The following is a 19,737-nucleotide window of genomic DNA, read 5'->3' as shown; positions in this document are numbered from 1 at the left end:
CATTTTAGCTTCTGTAACTCTGTGCCAGTAAGGCCTAGAATCACCGTGACATTTGTAACACACACACACACAGAGATTGTTTTGGTTCCAATGAGATTGTTGTTTTTTCTTTCTCTCTTTCCTGAGTGTTAGAGGTTTCAGAAGCTGAAAACTTGGAGCATTATCTAACCGTGTAGAGTTACATTATGTTATAAGTGGGTCGTTAGATTAGACAATTACCAACAAGTTAACAACAATTTAATTCACCTTGTCTCGCCCTTACTGGCACCCAACTGGCACCCACCCAAGTGAATTTTACTGAAACAAAAACACTACATTAAGTTTTTAAATGTCTTGATTAATGTGGTTATAAATCATATTGTATTTATGTCTAGTCCTGTTATGAATTAAAACCAGATTTTTTGTATGTATGAGTAAGCATAGGTGTATGTATGTGGATATATATTGTGACGGCGGCACGGGCACCACCGCAAACACACCGAGGAAAAAACGCTCTTCGCCCACTGCAGCGGCAACCTGGAAGCGAGAGAGCGGAGCAGGCGGCGCTTCAGCACCTTGGCCAGCGGCGCTAACCGCGAGCTCCAAATCTTCAGCACCATGGCCAGCACCGCGGCAAGTGAGAGCGGGGCGGAGCGGAGCAGCAGGAAAACACGGACCAATCAGGAGCGCCGCTGGAGCATTCACCATCCAGGAGGAAAGCACAGCATGAAGCAAGGCTCAGCGGCTGGAGAAGGAAAAGGGGGTGTGGCCTAACCGAGACTAATGCTTGTCATTTTGTTCTAATATCTTTCTACAGAGACATCCAGCTGACTCAGGACTCCCTACCGCCGACTGCACCTGCACAACATTCCTGGAGAGATCTGCTCCGCCGCTACCCTGCCGCCCTCCTCCTGTTGTCTAGACAGAGAGCCTGGACCGCGGCCCAGCGACCCCTACAAGGAACTAATTTTGCTTTCACTGCCTTCCTAATTTTCAGTTATGCTTCCAGTGTTGGACAAATTAAACTCACTCTTCTGCTAAAACCCTGATCCAGTCTTTCTGCCTCTTCTTCCGTGTCCCGTCTCTCTAAGAGCCCTACACTGGTGGAGAATGCGGGCATCGAACACGGAAGCAGCTACGAAGCCCTCTGTGGGGCAGGTGCTACAACATTCAATTCAATTCAATTCAAGTTTATTTGTATAGCGCTTTTTACAATAGACATTGTCAAAAAGCAGCTTTACAGAACATAAACACAGAGCAGAAGGTAAACATAATTAATGATAAAGGAAATAATGAATAATAAAAGAAATAAGAATTAACAGAATAAAAATACTAGATTATTATTAGTTGTAGATAGTTCACAGTGTGTATGTATTTATTCCCCTATGAGCAAGTCTGAGGTGACTCAGGCAGCAGTGGCAAGGAAAAACTCCCTTAAGTTGGTAAAGGAAGAAACCTTGACAGGAACCGGACTCAAGGGGGAACCCATCCTCATCTGGGTGACACTGGGGGTGTGATTGTAATATACAGTCAGTTAAATGTTGTATTGGTGTAAGGTTCAGGGACTTTTGATCTCCTGAGTACCACAGAGTCTAACTGGAGATGTCTCAGGATTCTTAGAGTCGGCCTCGGCTCAGTGGACGTCCAAAGGCTTCGTCCCACAAAGGACTTTGGGAGCTGGTACAGTGTCTGGATGCCTCGGGATAGGTACAAAGAGAGAAGCAGTGGAAAGGGATTAACATATCTGCCGTTCATAAAAATGTGCTGGTCTGATGTACTGGTGCATGATATTATGGGATGTATTATGTGTATGCCTGCCTAAAGAGATGAGTTTTTAATCTACGTTTAAACTGGGAAAGTGTGTCTGCGCCCCGAACACTATCAGGAAGACTATTCCAAAGTTTGGGAGCTAAATAAGAAAACGCTCTACCACCTTTAGTAGACTTAGATATTCTGGGAACTACCAGAAGTCCTGAGTTTTGTGATCTCAGAGAGCGTGAAGGGTTGTAACGTGTTAGAAGACTAGTTAGATAGATGGGAGCTAAACCATTAAGAATCTTGTACGTAAGTAGCAGCAGTTTGTAGTCAATTCTAAACTTAACAGGTAGCCAGTGTAGAGATGATAAGATTGGGGTTATATGGTCATACTTTCTTGTCCTAGTGAGAACTCTGGCAGCTGCATTTTGGACTAACTGTAACCTATTTATTAAAGATGCAGGACAACCACCTAGTAATACAACATCTCATGCAGGCCAGCCTCCATCAGCACGAAGTGACTCAGGAGCTGGCCAAGAGTGTCAAGAGGGCCACAGATGAGTTACTGGAACTCATCTGGGGGCCCGCCTTACTGTGGAGGTAAATGGCCACCCGGTGTCTGCACTCCTGGATTCAGGGAGTACAGTCACCCTGGCCCGTGCGGCCGTACTCCCCGGCCCCATAAAGTCGGTGGGGACTCTCGTGCTCTCGTGTGTCCATGGCGATGCCCGCTCGGTCCCCAATGCACAGGTCAAGATCCGGAGCACAGCAGGAGAGTGGCCGCTTCTCATCGGCCTTATCCCAGACCTCCCTGTCCCCCTCTTACTGGGACATGACTGGCCTGGGTTTGCCACCACCATGAAGGCCACTGCCAAGAGTGGGCCGGAACGGGGGAAGAAGGGCCGTGACCGCCGGGAGTACATGGCTCGCGAGGATCGAGACACCAGAGACTCCTCCCCAGGTGAGCCCCTGTTGCAGGTTAACCCTCTGTCTTCCCTGTTTCAACAGGCCACCCAAGAGAGAGGAGAAAGAGGACGACCGGCTGAAGCACTGCTGGGGCCAGGTCTGGCAGGTGGAGGGAGTAAATACCGACCCTGCCCGGCGACTTCCCCCGTCGTACTTCCTGGTTAGAAATGGGCTGCTCTACTTCCACACCTATAGGAGAGGAGAACCTTGTGACCTACTTGTGGTGCCACGCCAACGCCCCCCCCCCCTGCTCCACCTAGCACACACTCACCCCTTGGGAGGCCACCTGGGGCCCAAGAACACGTTAGAAAAATTGCGGGATCGGTTTACGTGGCCGGGCATGAACGCAGAGGTCCTGGGCTTTTGCAGGGCCTGTGCCACATGCCAGCGAACCTCTCCCCTGAAGCCAGCTCCGGCCCACCTTATTCCCCTTCCTATCATTGGCGTTCCCTTTGAGAGGCTCGGCATGGACCTCATTGGTCCGCTACCAAAGTCTGCCCCGGCCCATGAGTATATCCTGGTTATGGTGGACTACGCCACCCGCTACCCCGAGGCGGTCCCACTCCGGAAGGCCACCTCTCAGAGCGTGGCCAGAGAACTGCTTCTGCTCTTCAGCCGAGTCGGGATCCCCAAAGACATCCTGAGTGACCAAGGTACGCCCTTTATGTTCAAACTAATGATGGATTTATGTCGGCTCTTGCAGGTCAAACACCTTAGGACGTCTGTCTACCATCCCCAGACCGACGGCTTGGTGGAACGCTTCAACCAGACTCTGAAACGTATGCTATGGAAGGTGGTAGACCAGGAAGGACGGAATTGGGACCTCCTCCTTCCCTATGTCCTTTTTGCAATCCGGGAAACGCCCCAGGCGTCCACAGGCTTCACCCCTTTCGAGCTCCTGTTTGGGCGGCGGCCCCGGGGCATCTTGGACGTTGCCCGGGAGGCTTGGGAGGAGCAACCTTCCCCCTTCCGCTCCGTCATAGACTTTGTCCAGGATATGCAGTCCCGCATCGAGCGCGTTGGGCCCAGGAACACCTAAAGGAGGCCCAGCGTGCACAACAAAGAACGTACAATCGACCAGCCCAGGCAAGGGAACTGCACCCTGGGGACCAAGTAATGCTCCTCATTCCCAGCGCTGCCTGTAAGTTCCTGGCAAAGTGGCAGGGCCCGTACACGGTCCTCGAAAAGGTGGATCCAGTGAACTATGAGATACAACAGCCAGGTAAGCGTGCAGACACCAAGCTATATCACATCAACCTTTTAAAAAAGTGGATTCCCCCGCCGGCTGTGGTGTCTGCCTTTGCTTCCCTTCACACAGATCCCTTAGAACGGACCCTAGTACGGAGGGGAGAGGATCTCACACCAGCCCAGCACCACGACCTCACAGAGCTCCTGGACAAGTTCGCAGATGTCTTCTCATCTCGCCCAGGACGCACGGCGCTGGTACACCATGAGATCAAGACCCCTCCTGGGGTGGTGGTACAGCAACGACCATATAGGGTCCCGGAAGCCCGACGCGCTACCATCTTTATCTCCCGGAAGCTGACCCCCGCGAGAAACTACGCTGCCGTGGAACGAGAAGCCCTGGCCATCAAGTGGGCTGTGGAGGACCTCCAGTACTACCTGGCAGGGCGGCACTTCACCCTGGTGACGGACCATGCCCCTCTACTCTGGATGGCCAAGGCGAAGGACACCAATGCCAGGGTAACAAGGTGGTTCTTATCTCTGCAAGATTTCTCGTTCCAGGTCATACACAGGGCCGGGAGCCGGCACAGGAAAGCAGATGGCCTCTCGCGGCGCTACGCCCTCTGGGGACAACCAGGTGGGGGCTCAGAGCAAAGGGGGTCACCGCGGCAAGTGAGAGCGGGGTGGAGCGGAGCGGCAGGAAAACACGGACCAATCAGGAACGCCGCTGGAGCATTCACCCTCCAGGAGGAAAGCACAGCAGGAAGCAAGGCTCAGCGGCTGGAGAAGGAAAAGGGGGTGTGGCCTAACCGAGACTAATGCTTGTCATTTTGTTCTAATATCTTTCTACAGAGACATCCAGCTGACTCAGGACTCCCTACCGCCGACTGCACCTGCACAACATTCCTGGAGAGATCTGCTCCGCCGCTACCCTGCCACCCTCCTCCTGTTGTCTAGACAGAGAGCCTGGCCCAGCGACCCCTACAGGGAACTAATTTTGCTTTCACTGCCTTCCTAATTTTCCGTTATGCTTCCAGTGTTGGACAAATTAAACTCACTCTTCTGCTAAAACCCTGATCCAGTCTTTCTGCCTCTTCTTCCGTGTTCCGTCTCTCTAAGAGCCCTACAATATATATATATATATATATATATATATATATATATATATATATATATATATATATATATATATATATATATCAATTGTGATGATTGAAATGTTGTTATTGTTGTAATGTAAACTTTTGTTTTTAGAGTGGACCCCATGAAGACTAGCTGATTGCGTAGACTTTCAGCTAATGAGATCCATATAACTAAAAAATAATAACAAATACATAAAAAATACATAAACTACACCTGGTTTAACACTCTGTAAAACATAGGGGCTAAAAATCTTTCCCCAACAAACTATTTTTCTATAAAATCAAAAAAAGACCCAAGAATGGGTTTTATATAAATGTTTTTTCCCTCTAGGCCTTCGTATCTGCGCACAAAAAGAAAAAAAACAGGAAAGCAAGCTATTCTGTGTGTGTGTTCTAGGATTGCGCGATACAGCTTGGGATTTAAGTCATAACAGTCATAACTGTTTTCACAGCTCTCTAGCTGGCACAGCTGGCCCCTGGAATCGTCTCCTTATTGGCTAAAGAGATATCAGAGTCTCGCTACTTGCTACTGGCTGGCCCATCTGCCAAACAAACGGAAGGTTTTCCGGATATCGGCTTCTAAGCTGTCTATCTCTGCTCTACGGGCACCTATTGGCTCATGTAAAGGCTGGACTACAAATATGACACCGAATTTGTAGCTCATCAACTGGGAAGTGAGAGCTGGAAAAAAAAATGGACGGGAGTGAACTCCGTTTACAGTCTTCGGTCAGAAAAATAACTATTGTGAGGCGAGCACAGCAATTTGGATTAAAAGGCTTAGATATTTCTTGGACCCTTGGGGATTTATGAAAAAATATTGAAAATTATGAAGTGAGGGAAGAGTTTAAAAGTAAGTACACAAACTGAACTAGCGCCACCTAATTCAGTGGAATCTTTTTTTTCACTCAGTGTATCACTCTGTGTCTCATACAGTTCTCTGTTATAAATGAATGTTCTGCTTGTTCTGCTTGTGTTCTGCTTGTGTTACTTAGCCATTATAAATGGTTGTTATGTTCTGCTTATGTTACTTAGCACTTTTTTCCGTTGCAACTTATTTTATAAGTGCCATACAACACTTCACAATTGCTCGTACTTTATCACACATCAAACTGAATCGTCATTCAGTTTGACAATACACAAATACACATGTGCACATAAACAATTCATACACATTACACACCGTACACGTATCATTTATGTGTATACTCATATGGCGATGTACACTTATTTATGTGTATACTCATTGGCTGATGTACACTTATCAATGTCTTATCAATGTGTACGTTGCCATATACACTTATTATTGTGTATCGCCATATACTTATGATGATAACGTGCACGTATATAAAAACTTATAAATACCATGCACTTTACGATACACTCAATACTGAATACTTTACCGTATTCCATGCACTTTACCGTACACTCAATATTGAATACTTTACCGTATTCCGTGCACTTTACCGTACACTATCAACTCGTTTTCTCCACCTGCCAGTACAGTTCCGGCCGTAAGTTATATAGCACTCACACACCGGCACAGGAATGTTCTATATTATAATAAGTAACAAAATGTATACAACAGAATTCACTCATGAGATTTTTCTTTCACACACACACACACCCCTCACTCTGTCTCTCGCTCTCTCTCTCTTTCTCTGTGTGTGTGTCTCTCACATACACACACAGTCACAAATCAAAACAACCTTATCTATTTTCCCTTTGTTCACTCTCATCCAGTTCTTTTATTTCACCCTTAGGAGTTCTTGACTTCAAGGGCAGCTGTCCGCCTCCCTCACCAGGGCCACCCCTCCCTTTTCAGGCCACAGATTCACTATACATAGACTTTTGAATATAACAGGCGTCTGCTTACCTTAATATTATGGCCGGCCTCTGTAACCCTTCTGAGAGAGTGGTCCTAGTTCCGGATGCAGATCACGCTAGCCCCTTTGAAGTCCCATCTGGGGTGCCATTAAATATGTCGGAACTCAGAGCCGCCTCCAAGTCGACACATCGCAGGGTGATCTTTACACTTAGACTTTTTGGTTACTAAAGACTGTTTTAGTTAGACTTAACTGATAACTCTAAAATTACTACAAAAAACACTGAGAAAACTCCTCAGACCTGAATGAGATTGAGCAAACTTCTTTATTGTGGTCAATCAGCCAACAATCTTTTAAGAGAAATTGCCAAGTTGAAAGTAACAAATGAAAACCCCAAAAAGAGCATGTCATGCAGAAATCAATCAAAAAAACAAAAACTCTAGCGACGTTCTTGAAAAAATATAAAAACACACGCACACAGACCACACACACACACACACACACCACACATGCACACACACAACACACGCACGCGGGGCTGCCTCCTTCATCTGGGCAGAAGAATTTGACACACACACCTTAACCCCCGATCTTCTTAATATATACCCTGGCGCTCCTAGCCTCCTCTTTGGTTCCCAGTATTTCTTGGAGTCCCAGGTGCCATATCACCTTATTTACCAGAATCACCTCCTATGTTTTCTAAACACACTGACCTAATTTCCCCTTATTTCCCATTACCTTTTCCCCAATATGTCCATTTATGGATTTTCCTCCCCTTAGTTCTTAGGGCCTAGGTCTGTGAACCAATGTCTTTTTCATTCTACATAACAAGTTATCACTATGAGCAAAGGTCTGAGAACCATGGTCTTCTTCATTCTCCATAACAATTTATGAGCTAAGGTCTGGGAACCAAGGTCCTTTCCATTCTACATAACAAGTTTGCATTTGTTATTACAAATGTGCTCCGACTGACTAGGCCTGACAGCCCCGAATCTCATTACTTTTACTAAGTTTATGATTACAATAAACATCTTTGGCCTACAACATCACCTACATATGTCTTATGACAGCAACTGTAATATTTTGCAAGGCCTAATACTTTACTTTGGTTATAGTATTGTAAGGAATAATACTTTAATTATTTCTACTAAGATTTTTTACAACAAGGAGAAAGCACACACTTTGCTCTGGCAGAATGCTTATGTGAAAATAATGTGAAACTTTAATAATGTGAATAATGTGAATTATGTGAAACTGGCAGGTGCCAACCCAGGGTGATTCGTGCAAGAAACAGGAGCAGGCACAGACCATACTGCCCCCCGAAACGGCAACGGCTGCGGGGCAGGCAGTAGGGGACGTGTTCCTGAATAGGACACTCCTAGGAACCAAAGCCCTAGGGCATCAGGACTCCTTTGTAGCCCGCCTGGCCAAGGTCCCCTCTCACCTGACGGGTCTGGGCCTGGGCACGCTGACCGGCCTCCCTAGTCTTAGGCAGGGAGGCACGGGCAGCCACACTAACCCTTTTCAGTGCCCTGAGTGAGCTAGGAGGGGGTTGGGTATGGCTGAAAGATGGCCCAGGCTGCTTGCTGCGGCGAGGAAGAAGCTTCCTTATCTTTTGCATTTAAAAAAAAAAAAACCACAACCTTTGACACTTTTTCATTGTAACTTTGAACAAATGTTTTAAACTCATGGTATCTTAAGTATGTAACCTAGTGAACCAGCATTAATGTATTCAATGTTAGAGATTCAAGCACTACGTTGCTCTGGATGAGGGCGTCTGCCAAATGCTGTAAATGTAAATGTAACTCTCCGAATGCCGCCGACGGTACTTACTGAGTTGCAGAACAAGACATTAGGTAAAACCGGGGTGTCCAGGAGAAAGGACTATTCCTTATCTTTAATATCAGTCAAATTGAGCCACAGGTGCCTCTCTGCAGCAACCAGCGCAGCCATCGAATGGCGGATGGAGTGGGCCATCTGCTTTGTGGCACTGAGTGCAAAGTCAGTGGCTCGGCGGAGCACAGATACGTCCTGAGGTCCCAACCCCTCATAACCATCAGCTGTCAGCAGGTCTGCCTGGTAGGCCAGCAAAATTGCCATGGTGTGCAGGGCCGCACCTGCTTGGCCTGCTAATATATAGGCCTTACTAACAAAGGCTGAAGTAGTTCTACAAGGCTTGGATGGAAGGGCAGGCTTCCTCCATGAGGGCAATGTAGGTGAGAGATAGCCCGCAAGCGTCTCTTCAATCCCAGGCATCGCCCCATACTCATGGCTTTCAAGCCCTATAATGCCCAAATAGCCAGAGATTGCAGGGGAAAAAATATGCGCTGAAAATGGATTTCTTCAAGACCTCGACTGTGTCGTCTGTTCAGAGGGGGGAAGCCCCTCCTAACCCACAACAAGCTCCTCAGAGCCCGATGCAGAAAGCAGCATGCTCTCTTCCGGATTGGGAGAAATTGCAGCATGAGCTCCCAAAACCGAAATTGAGTGAACTGACTCAGGGGAGAGGGAAAGAGAAATGGAAATACCCATCTCTTGCTCCACTTCCTCTAACTCAACCTGCGAACCCCTTGATTGAAGCCGCCGCACTGCCTCGGTGGACGCAGGACCCGAACCATGAGGCTTGAGAGTACGCAGAGGGAATCCTTCACAATCCTCCCTCAAGAGCCGACCGGGCATGCTCCTCTCACAAACAAACCACGCAAAGAGAGTGCATGTTGCCCCCTGTGATAGAGCTAGGGCACGGATGCACGCCTCTCTTAAAATGCTTAGATTGCAACATATTTTGTGTCTCTGCATTAGACAGACAGGACAATCAATCAACACAGATACACAGAGCAATTCCTGAAGACAAAGAAGCTGGAGAAATGTGACGTAGATACCCTTATATGGACTTACTGACGTGTAATCACTTCGTCACGTGCCCTTCCCAAGCCATTAAATTGTCGTGTGTGCACACAGAGCTTCAGACTTCCTCATAGAAGCGTTCCCATAGCATCAGCCCTGACACAGCATCGAGTTCCCTCAAAAGCTAACTCACTCTTTATGATCAGCGATGTCATCATACATCATCACTACAAACTGTTCATCTGGAATCCCATTCTGGTGCATGACTTGGTAAGCGTGACACAGATTAGCCTGCAACAAAAACAGTAAAATTAGTTATGTAGTTTCAAAAAACTAAATAATTTTAAATAACAATATTCTAAAAGTGAGAGAATGTAATTTAATGTATTAGGTATTATATTTTTGCAAAATATTTTAGAGTATGTATTTTTCTTTGTAAGCAACCTATTTAGAAAAACCCTGTAAAAACAACTGATTTTAATATTCTCACCTGATGTCTGTAGTCTTTCCAACCTGAAGAACCCGCTGCCAGGAGAACCCAGTGTTTACTGAGAACTCCCATATCGACTACAAAGTATTGTAAATGAAGTAGTGTGTGTTTGTGTGTGTGAGTGTGTGTCTCTCTGTGTGTGTGTGTGTGTGAGAGAGAGAGAGAGAGAGAGAGAGAGAGAGAGAGAGAGAGAGAGAGAGAGAGAGAGAAAGAGAGATAAACACTCACACAGAAGATAAATACTGTAAATCTGTAAACACAATATTTCCGATCTGCTGCTCGCTGCTTAAAAATCTGATTATCAAAAATTTATTTTTGTCTTAGTTTCGTTTCCTCAATAATTAAACTTTATCACACCATCATTCAGTTAGTATTGTTTATTATTTACAAAATTACTCTGTATAAAACATGTGGTTCTCTAAACTTCTTAACCTGTTACCTGTCGCCCCCCCATTTTCATGATTTTCGCCTAGATGACATACCCACATAAAAAGTGGTACAGCTCCCATATACTTTGACACACAGAGGTGAGCTTGGTCTCATTGGAAAGAAGAGAGTCTCTAGTTTCCGACACAAGTGTCAGCTTGATTCTAAGCCTTACTGACACAGAGTTATAGAGGCTAGAATGGAGGGTGTTTATTTCCGTCTGAGTTGTTTACCTGATAAACTGATTACATACATTGCTGTATTTAATGCTGTTAGAGGCCTACGTCTCGGTACCGAGCCACCACCGCTAGGAGGCGAAAATGCATCAAATTCATTGTAACTTCATTGTAACTTTTAAGCATTAAATCCTCTAAATACACGGTTAAATTATATATTGTTTGAAAGCTTAGACTCTCAGGATTTTATTAAGCGCACACACACAGCATAATATGATTTATAGTAATTTAAACATTTGATAGAAAATTGAACTAGGTGGCGCTAGTTCGATCTGTTTACTCACTTTTAAACGCTGGTCTTTAAATTTCCCTTTCTTCACATTGTCACTAATGTTAATGTATTTTCCAAAACAAATGCTTGTAAAAATCCCCGAGAGTCCAAAAAACTTGAAAATGTAATCCTTTTAATCCAAAACGCTTTGCTCGCTTCACAAGAATTATGTGTTTGACCGGAAACTGAACACGAAGCTTCACTTCCGCCCTTTGTTGGACTCCTACGTCTCATTGGACACATACCAAAATTTCAAAACGCGTCAGATTTGTAGTCGAGGATGTGACGAATCAAACAAGCCCTCGCATGAGCCAACCAGTGCCTGTGCGGCCGAGATAGGCAGCTAAGAAGCCAATGAGGTCTCTCCATGCTATGTGGGTGACCCTCCCTTTGACTGACATTTGCTCCGTCCAGTAGCGATTTGATGTTTCACGAGCATCATAGCTCTTTAGCCAATAAGTGCTTTATATTTATTATCTGCTAAAATATGAAAAATGTATACATATTCCTTAAAAATTACATCAAATTAGAAATGTATTGATTCGTACCTCGTTTCTCTCCTGCACCTGCTTCAGTTCAGTGTGTGTGTGTTTGTGTGTGTGCTGGGGCATTTATAATCAGGAAACTTTCTCTTTCTCTTTTTATGCCATGGATCATAAAAGAAATGATGTTTTAAAGATATACCAGAAGTTAAATATAGTGACTAATATAACACTCATATAGAAAATGAAAGCAAGTACACGCACAATCACACACACCTTTTGAATGAACACTATGTGACAGAGATGTGTATCTGAAGGCTAAACCTCCCCAAAAGAAATTCCTCAAAATTTCAGTGCAAGGAAACTCATAAGACAAAAAAAGGCCTCAGTCATTAATGTTAAAGAGGAGCATAAATGGCACACACAAAATGTATTATTAATTACCATGTAAATTATTCATTCATTTATTCTTTATACATATTAGACCTGGAATGAAAAGTCCCACAGTGACATGAACCATCGAGTCACACTAGCATTAGTGTCTTTATGGATGGTTGATGAAGGAAATGAATGGTTAACTTCATGCTCATTAGATAAACCTTATCAATGCTATCCAACTTCAAAACCCTGCTCTCATATTCCCATCCAAAAAAGTGAGATCAAGGCTACAAATATAGTAAATGTAGAGCTAAGAGAAAAAGACCAAGAGAAGCAAAAAAGAAGAGAATCGAAAAAACAGAAGAAGAAATAAAACAACTGTTGAATAAAATAAAGAAAATGAAGCCTGAGGAATGAAGAGTTGGTTTAAGGGTTGAAAAATTTGAATATGAGTGTTCAGATGCTGTACCTAGACAGCTGGACGAAGATTATAAAAGAAAAGAAGATTATAATGCATCATGTTATATTATGTTTTATTTTCAGACATTCAAAAGAATTCTGAAATGCTTTTCTTTTTCTTATAATCATGTATTCTCCTGTAATAGAATTGATTAGATTAATGTTGCTTATTTCTAATGTAAACTTAGATGAAAAGCTGTTTCTTGTAGTGAAAGCTTCTGAAGCCAACTGTGTATTCGCTGGGAGTAATCTGCACGCGAAGTGTTTTATACCTTGCTGTCGAATTCCATGGCAAGAGAAAGCATCAGTCCTATATAATCACAGCCTGACAAGTTGCAGGAAGTTAACTGCAACCATATAACCATATATAGAAGTGTTAACCTTGAGAATAGAAAAAAAAGACATTAGTAGCACATAAAGTCGCCGGTGAGATATGTTTGGGAAACCAGAAATGGTTGTGAGACAAGATGTTGGCCATTGAGAAAGCACAAGGGGGCCACAACGGACAGCCAAATTCAACTGGCAACAGTAATGATACAGAATGTATAAAAGCTCACCTTGAATCACATTGTGTGTGCATTCTAGTGTAGACAGCCTTAGTGCATGTTATACTCTGGGTGCATCATAGAACACTTGGAGAGTGTTTCTTGGTTTGTTATAATCTTTGCATCTTAATAACTTTTACTTATTCTAAAACTGTTTGATTATTTGAAGGAGTTTTTATTTGTAATTTTATTATATTTTTTTTTACATATATTACACACATCTATCTGTATTACACTACTTTTAATAAAAACAAGGCCTCTCATTGTGAGAATGCTGAAAAGACAAAAAGGTCTAATTCTGACTCCTTCATCTAAAGGTTCAAACAATAGATTAGGTAGAAGAACTTGAAAAGGATCCTTTGTTAGAAGACCGAGGGACTTCAAGGGACACCTGCGTTCGAGGTAAGACTAACTCTGATAGTTGATCTTGTGTTTTCAAAACTAACCCGTTAAACTAGGACACATTCCTTAGTGGGATTGTGGAAGGGTTTCCTAAGCAATCCTAAAACATTAAGTCATTAAGGGACACGTACCTCACTATAAATACATCACTTCCTGCTTTTCAGAGATCAGATCGGAGCTAAAAATAGAAAACAAATTAGAAACCATCAACATACTGTGAGGTTTAACAGGTTTTTTATTGCTGGTTCTGCTCTTAATATTTTTTCTCTGCCTTCTTGGACAGTGTCGTCAGTAACAATGACAGCTGTGTTGTGTTTAGAAAATTAAACACAAACTAAATTGTAGGTATAAATATGTTAATAATCTACTGACACACACACACACACACACACACACACACACACACACACACACACACACACACACACACACACACACAAAACCCCCGAACTTTTCACCGAATGAGTCACCTGCTCTTCCCCTTTGCATTTTAACTGAAATATAATTTTTTTTTCTGGAGGAGGTATTTATGCTAATGAAAGTATGTAGACTTTGCGGTACATTTGATAAAGGTGAAAGTGAAACACATACACGAAAAAAACAAACAAACACATACACACATACAAACCTCCAACTGTTTTCAAGTACATTAAACTTAAATCTAAATAAAATGTATTATTAAAAGCTATTACAAGTTAGCTATATACTTAGATCCATATTTGTTAGCAAACCAGCTAACATTAAGTAAAGTATTGTAGTCATATGGATTTACATGGTTTATAGGATGTGGTGTTTTTCAGATGAATATGATTATAGATGAAATACATAGACCATCACACCTCCTTTATCTATTATTATTTTTTAAGTTATCTGCAATTCATTAAATCCCTCTGATCTTTGTACTATTAGTTTCTTTTTGTTGAATTTTAGGGGATTTCTGTGTCCCAGTTCAGAGCTCAGATACACATCTCTAACACAGTGCTCATGAAGCACTAGTTTAACTGTTATAGTAATAAACGGTCACTGACATTAAATTCGTTTTGTATAGATAGATAGATAGATAGATAGATAGATAGATAGATAGATAGATAGATAGATAGATAGATAGATAGATAGATAGATAGATAGAAGTGAGTACAGAAGTACTTATTTTATCATTTCATGTGACAACACTGAAGAAATGACACGACACACACACACGCACACACACACACACACACACACACACACACACACACACACACACACACACACACACACACACACACACAAACAGAGAAAGCAATCATTACACGTAATCTATACACACAGACACTTTATTAGGAATCATGTGGAAACAGCACACAGTATAATATCTTGCAGATACATGTCAAGATCTTCTGCTCGATCTCCTGCTCGGCTGTGGACGTCGGACGTGTGGAATGAAATTGATTTACATCACACTGCTATTGAGTTCTGGATACTTATTGATCAGAAGGAGATAATTAATTCTCTAATAGCAGCTCTGACATTAGCTCAGGATTACAGTAAAGGACTTGTTCTAATATGATATCGTTTCAAATAGCAACAGTGTGTTAACATGAACTTGTACAGAGGAGTCTTCACATCAACAGATTAAAGACCAAAAATTTTGGATTAAAAAAAAAGGAAAATTTACACTAAATATTATATAATATTAATGGGACGCCACAGAACAGCGACCTTTCCCATATGATTACAAGGTAAAAAACGGGAAGAGGTAGCGACAGGAAGTGACATCCACACTTGGTGTTGTGCATTAATTCAATTAAATTCAATTCAAGTTTATTTGTATAGCGCTTTTTACAATGGGCTTTACAGAACATAAACATAGAACAGAGGTTAAACATGAGGAGAAACACAAAGAATTAATATAGTAAAAAATTAAGATGTATATAATATATGTATATATATATAGTTCACAGTGTGCATGTATGTATGTATGTATGTATGTATGTATGTATGTGTGTATGTATGTATGTATTTATCCCCAATGAGCAAGTCTGAGGTGACTCAGGCAGCAGTGGCAAGGAAAAAGTCCCTTAAATTGGTAAGGAAGAAACCTTGAGAGGAACCAGACTCAAAGGGGAACCCATCCTCATATGGGTGGCACTGGGGGTGAGATTACAAATATACAGTCAAAAAAGTGTTGAATTGGTGTAAAGATCACATGGAGTTCAGATCATAGAGTCCATAGAGTCCATATCATAGAGTCCAACTGGAGCTGGTAGATCTGTAGATGTCTCAGGATTCACATAGAGTCAGCCTCATCTCAGTGGAGGTCCAAAATCTTCATAGCACGGAAGACGATCGGAGCTGGTACAATGTCTGGATGCCTCGGGATGGGTAGAAAGAGAGAAGCAGTGTAGAGGGATTAACATATCTGCTGTTCATAAAAAAGGTGAAAAAGTATTGGTGCATAATTTTATGGGATGTATTATGTGTGTGTGTGTGTACGCCTGACTAAAGAGGTGAGTTTTTAATCTGCTTTTGAACTGGGAAAGTGTGTCTGAGCCCCGAACACTATCAGGAAGACTATTCCAGAGTTTGGGAGCTAAATAAGAAAACGCTCTACCACCTTTAGTAGACTTAGATATTGTGGGAACTAGCAGAAGTCCTGAGTTTTGTGATCTCAGAGAGCGTGAAGGATTGTAACGTGTTAGAAGACTAGTTAGATACATGGGAGCTAAACCATTAAGAGCCTTGTACGTAAGTTTGTAATCAATTCTAAACTTAACAGTTAGCCAGTGTAGAGATGATAAAATTGGGGTTATATGGTCATACGTTCTTGTCCTAGTGAGAACTCTGGCAGCTGCATTTTGGACTAACTGTAACCTATTTATTAAAGATGCAGGACAACCACCTAGTAATGCATTACAATAGTCCAGTCTAGAGGTCATGAAGGCATGAACTAGCTTCCCAGCATAAGATACAGACAGGATGTTTCTCAGCTTGGCAATATTTCTAAGGTGGAAGAAGGCTGTGTTTGTAATATGGTGATATGATTTTAAAGACAAGTTACTGTCTAATAAACACCAGGTCTTTCACTGTCGAGCTACTAGTAACAGGACATCCCTCTAAATGGAAGTTAAATTGTGAGAGTTTCTGTGTACTGGTTTTTGGACCTATAAGTAGTATTTCTGTCTTATCGGAGTTTAACAATAGAAAGTTGCAGCTCATCCAGTCTTTTATCTCTCTAAGGCACTGAGTTAATTTGGACACTGTGGCTATTTCATCTGGTTTTGATGAGATATATAACTGTGTGTCATCAGCATAGCAGTGGAAACTAATCCCATGTCTTCTGATGATGTTCCCTAATGGAAGCATGTACATCGAGAAAAGCAGAGGTCCTAGAACTGATCCTTGAGGGACCCCATGACTAACTGGTAATAAACTGGAGGATTCACCATTTAATTCTACAAAATGGTATCGATCAGACAGGTACAGTAGGATCTAAACCAACTTAAAGCCTGTCCATGAATACCTGTGTAATTTTGTAAGCGATCTAGGAGAATGTTGTGATCTATAGTGTCGAATGCAGCACTAAGGTCAATTAGAACTAATAGTGACATACAGTCTTGGTCCGAAGCTAAGAACAAGTCATTTGTAACAAGTAAGAAGGAGTTGTAAGAAGGAGCTCAGTTAAACAGACACAACCTGTTCTAGTATTTTAGACATAAACGGAAGATGTGAAATTCTTCTGTAATTTTATAGTACATTTGGATCTAAATTAGGTTTCTTAATGAGGGGACTAATAACTGCCAACTTGAAGGATTTAGGGACGTAACCTAAAGATAGCGAGGAGTTAATAAGAAGAGGCTCACCAGCTTTATATAACACTTCTTTCAGTAATTTAGTTGGAATGGGGTCTAGAGAACAAGTTGTTGATTTAGATGTGGTAATAAGTTGATCTAACTCTTCCTGTCCTGTACTTGTAAAGCTCTGTGTCTAGAGCCTTAAGTGAGACTGGGTCACTAGTTGCTCTGATATGTTGAGCATCACCTATTTTATTCCTAATACTTTCGATTTTATCAGTGAAGAATCTCATTAAAACAGGAAAACACTCATTTTTACCAGCCTTATACACTCAGTAGAGGACTCCATATCTGCTGCCATCCACCTGTCACTGACTCACCTGGACTAAGGGACAATTATGTGAGGAAGCTCTTCTAATGTCAGTTCAACATTCAATACATATTAAGGCTTTATTATCAATTAAAGAGAGATGATAAGATATTAACCCGAGGTAGTTCGGATAAAGTGGTAGAAAATTAGTGAATGAGTGAGTGAGTGAGTGAGCGTGATAAGATATTAAAGTTTCTTCTCTGTGGTCTCTCTGATAGCTTCCATCCTGGACTGGCTTATAGGGAGTATTTTTTTCTCCCCTCCTCCTGGAGTGTTCCACCAGTCTTCCTGTTTTCTAGTCTTTCTGGACGTTTTCCCTTTTTTTTTGGTGACATTGATCCTCCTTCAGTTCTATGGTTTTATTCATTAACGTCCAAATAACAATTGCACCTAACTTCCATAAACAATCTAAAAGCCTCCGTTAACAAGAAGTATACAGTCAAAATGAAACAAAATGTGGGAAAGCTGGGAAAAAATTGTTTATTGTTGATGACATTATACACAATTCTCTTAAGATCCCAACATCTCAATGAAGTCATAGTTCTTGTTTCTCTCAATATATTGACCTCATTTTCAGTTCCGCTTCTTTTTGAGGAATTAGTGAAAGAAAATGAATGAATGTTGGTTTACTGGACATTATCTGCTTTGTAAAAAATAAAAATGTCCCTAAAACTATGACACATGGCCATAAAAGTGAGTTGTTAACTGTGTGAGGGGAAATGCCTTTTGTCTATCTGTGTGTATCTGGAACATCTCACATCTATCAGTAATCACATTCTACTGTAAATACACAATCATTTTGCTGAATCAGCAGTTGTTAACTTCCTGCTCAGTTTGTTAAAGGTCCCAGACTTTGGTATTTTTCAGAGCAACACACACACACACACACACACACACACACACACACACACACACACACACACACACACACACACACACACACACACACACACACACACACACACACATTTACATTTACAGCATTTGGCAGACGCCATTATCCAGAGCGACATACATAGGTGCTTAAATCGCTATCATTGGATACATCAATGCTGGTTCACTAGGTTACATACTTAAGATACCACAAGTTTAAAACACTTTACAATGTTTACAATGATTTATAATCCCACTCTAGGTGTTTATAATGATTTATTATCCACTGTCAGTGTTTATGGTCTTAATACACTTGCTCCTCATTCACACCTGACACCTTGTAACACAAACGAGTCACACGACACCGGGGAGAGAAAATGGCTAATTGGGCCCAATTTGTATATCTTCACATATTTATATTTTAGAGCCATATTCAATTCAATTTAATTCATGTTTATTTGTATAGCGCTTTTTACAATTGACATTGTCTCAAAGCAGCTTTACAGAACAAAAACATAGAACAGAAGGTTATTATAAAGAATAATTAAGATTAATAGTTTAATTCAAGATTATTATTAGATTTATATATTTAGTTCACAATGTGTATATAAAGATAAATAAAGATTCTTATATATTCTATAAAAATATAAAATTGAGTGAAAGCATGGACTGAATAAAAAAAACTGTACTTAATTAGACAGTGAAACAGAGTGTAACCTTATATCCATTTAACAGTGTGAATCCATGTCATCTTACTCTTACACACACTATTGCAGATACATGTCAAGATCTTCAGTTAACATTCCATTAAATATCAGAATAAAGAAAAATGTGATTTCTGTAACTTTAACCATAGCTTGTGGTTGGAGGATTTGCAAATGTTGTGATTCAGAGATATGTAGAATAGTGATGGCAAGTTCGTGAACGAATCGTTCTTTTGAACCGGTTCTTTTCAGTGAACTGGATGAACCGGTTCACCAAATCGGACTGATTCGTTCTAAACAGTTCGCGTCTTGAGTCAGCGCTGATCCACAAGTTACTAAAGTTACTCTTTTGGTCATGTCTGACAGTCTGTCCGACTCTAAATAAACTAATATCCCGGAGTTATATGTAACTCCTGTACACTGAACTGAGATATGTTGTGCTGAGAGAACTGTGAGCTCGAGCTGTTGATACTGCGCATGTGTGAATTACTGAGCCGATACAGCATTCGCTGTCCGAGAACCGATGAACTGATACAGCGAATCATCAGCACACTGAACTGAGAACTGTTTCGGACGCGTCCGACATACTGTTGATGCTGCGCATGCGTGAAATTTCAGAGCAAATTATACA

The 19,737-nt window shown here is 41.9% G+C and overlaps 1 protein-coding gene across 1 annotated transcript in view; it reads right to left on the bottom strand.

Annotated features, from left to right (window-relative positions):
- The window catches only part of LOC113652133 (legumain-like), a 108,383-nt gene extending 96,525 nt beyond the window's left edge, over positions 1 to 11,858 (bottom strand). The window contains exon 1 of the mRNA XM_027161050.2: positions 11,669 to 11,858. The gene's annotated coding sequence lies outside the window, so the exon portion shown is untranslated. The remainder of the gene's footprint in view (positions 1 to 11,668) is intronic.
- Positions 11,859 to 19,737: the final 7,879 nt, after the last annotated feature.

The sequence above is a fragment of the Tachysurus fulvidraco genome, chromosome 8, assembly GCF_022655615.1.
Source record: "Tachysurus fulvidraco isolate hzauxx_2018 chromosome 8, HZAU_PFXX_2.0, whole genome shotgun sequence".
NCBI classification, from domain to species: domain Eukaryota; kingdom Metazoa; phylum Chordata; class Actinopteri; order Siluriformes; family Bagridae; genus Tachysurus; species Tachysurus fulvidraco.
This window is presented reverse-complemented; position numbering and strand designations above follow the sequence as displayed.